At 45.8% G+C, this 2,688-nt stretch overlaps 1 pseudogene; it reads left to right on the forward strand.

Annotated features, from left to right (window-relative positions):
• The first annotated feature begins 319 nt into the window (after positions 1-319).
• Positions 320-2,207, forward strand: LOC101705304 (nuclear RNA export factor 1 pseudogene; annotated as a pseudogene).
• Positions 2,208-2,688: the final 481 nt, after the last annotated feature.

The raw sequence follows: 2,688 nt of genomic DNA on the forward strand, positions 1-2,688 counted from the left end.
AGGCTCTAGAAAAATTTAAAACAGAAATATTTTCCCAGATAACTACAGAGATGGTGAGCAGAGTGAAAGACATGATTAGAGGCTCTAGAACACAAGCAGATAAAAAAATAGATGAGCTTAGAAAAGTGCTGGAAACCATGAATGCCCAGCATAAGAGAGAAATGGAAACCATGATCACCTAACATAAGAAAGAAAGGGAATCCATGACTCAAATTCATACAGATATCCAGGAGATTAACAACTCCACTGAAAGTATTCACAGCAGATTAAGGGAATGTGAAGATAGAATATCAGATATAGAAGACAGGATTGTGGGCAATTGAGGAGCCACCAAAAACGAGCCTGGCTGCATTTCATGCTGCCATGGCAGACCAGGGAAAGTCATACAATGAGCACGATGACCATGCTAGCTTCCCTCAAAGAAGAAAGAAAGGCCAGGGTCCTTTCCGGTGGAAGTATGGTGACAGGAATCGTCAGTCTGGAAGAGGTGTTCGGTCTTCCCAGCTTGAAGAAGATGATGTAGATGTGGCTATGAGTGAAACCCTGGATGGTCCCAGAGTATGATACAACCCCTATACCTCTCGAGCTAACCAGCAGGTGATGCATGGCGTGATCGAGATCGAATTCATGTTACTGTGCAGAGGGACAGAGCTCTTCCAGAGAGAGGAGGGGCTGGTACTAGCCAGGATGGGACCTCCAAGAACTGGTTTAAGATTTCAATCCCTTTTGGCAAAAAATATGAGAAGTCATGGCTCCTGGGCATGATTCAGAGCAAGTGCAGCATCCCTTTCACCCCTGTGGAGTTTCACTATGAGAACACACGGGCCCAGTTTTTTGTGGAGGATGCCAGCACTGCCTCTGCATTAAAGGCTATGAACTGCAAGACTGTGGACCGAAACAACCAGAAGATCTCTATCATCATTAACTCTTCTGCCACACCTCACACTGTACAGAATGAACTGAAGCCAGAGCAAGTAGAGCATCTAAAGCTGGTCATGAGCAAATGATACGATGGCTCCCAGCAGGCACTCTACCTCAAGGGGCTCCATTCAGACCCAGATTTGGTGGCCCAAAACATTGATGTTGTTCTGAATCATTGAAGCTGTATGGAGGCAACCCTGAAAATCATTGAGGAGAACATCCCTGAGCTGTTGTCCTTGAACTTGAGCAGCAATAGGCTGCACAAACTGGACAAAATGTCCAGCATTGTGCACAAGGTGTCCAACCTGAAGACCCTCAACTTTTCTGGAAACGAATTAAAATCTGAGTGGGAGTTGGATAAGATAAAAGGGCTGAAACTAGAAGAGCTATGGCTTGGTGGCAACACCCTATTTGACACCTTCCAGGACCAATCCACCTACATCAGCACTATTTGTGAATGATTTCCCAAGTTACTACACCTGGATGACCATGAGTTACCCCCGTGAATTGCCTTTGATGTGGAAGCCCCCACAGTGTTACCGTCATGCAAGGGAAGCTATTTTGGAACAGAGAACCTGAAGAGTCTGGTCCTGCACTTCCTACAGCAGTACTATGCAATTTATGACTCTGGGGACTGGCAAGAGCTCCTGGATGCCTACCATGATGGGGCCTGCTGTTTGCTGAACATTCCTTTCATGCCTCAGAACCCTGCCCAGAGCAACTTGTCTGAGTACTTCAAGGACAGCAGAAATGTAAAGAAGCTTAAAGATCCTACCTTGCAGTTCTGGCTACTGAAGCACACACTGCTAAACATTGTTGCCTTTCTCAGTGAGTTGCCCAAATCTCAACATGACATCAATTCCTTTGTAGTAGACATAAGTGCCCAGGCAAGCACCCTGATGTGTTTTTCTGTCAATGGAGTCTTCAAAGTGGATGGAAAGTCTTGAGATTCTTTGCAAGCCTTTACCAGGATATTCATTGCTGTTTCTGCCAGCAATTCAGGGCTTTGTATTGTAAATGATGAGCTGTTTGTGCAGAATACCAGCCCTGAAGAAATTCAAAGTGCCTTCACCATACCTGCACCCATGCCATCCTCCAGCCCGGTGCCCACCCTCTCTCCAGAACAGCAGGAAACGTTGCAAACATTCTCTACTCAGTCTAGCATGAAACTTGAGTGGTCCCAGAAGTGCCTGCAGGAAAACAACTGGGACTACATCAGGTCTGCCCAGGCCTTCACTCATCTCAAGGCCAAGGATAAGATCCCAGAAGTAGCGTTCATGAACTGACTGCCTAGTGTAGCCCCTGTACATAGCCCTTGGATACTGTTTGGCCATCATGCATCCTCGTCATTTTCCATCATTGTCATTGTTTCCCCCGTGGCCACTCCACAACTGTGATGGGAAAGGACAGTGCCCCTCACTGCCTCCTGGAGCCTTTCAGGGTGCCAGAGGGAGACCTGGAGGCCAAGCTGTGGTACGGCAGCCAAAACTACTCTGTAGACTGACACTAAACTACCCGAAGGACTTAGGTGCTTTGTGTACTTAACCGCAGGATCCCCTACTTTTTAAGATAAAGCATGACGTTGTGTTTAAAAAAAAAAGAAGAAGACAGGATTGTGGTAATGACCATGAAAACAGATTTCTGAAAAATAGTATGGAACCACGAGAAATAAATCCAGTAGCTGCTAGATGATGAAGAGAAGAATAACATAAGACTGATAGGAGTCCACAGAAAAGCAGAAGAAACTACAATTGACATAAAAAACTG

This window comes from Heterocephalus glaber, unplaced genomic scaffold, assembly GCF_053883595.1.
Source record: "Heterocephalus glaber isolate CG9 unplaced genomic scaffold, H.glaber_assembly_v1.0 deba00001442, whole genome shotgun sequence".
NCBI lineage: Eukaryota > Metazoa > Chordata > Mammalia > Rodentia > Bathyergidae > Heterocephalus > Heterocephalus glaber.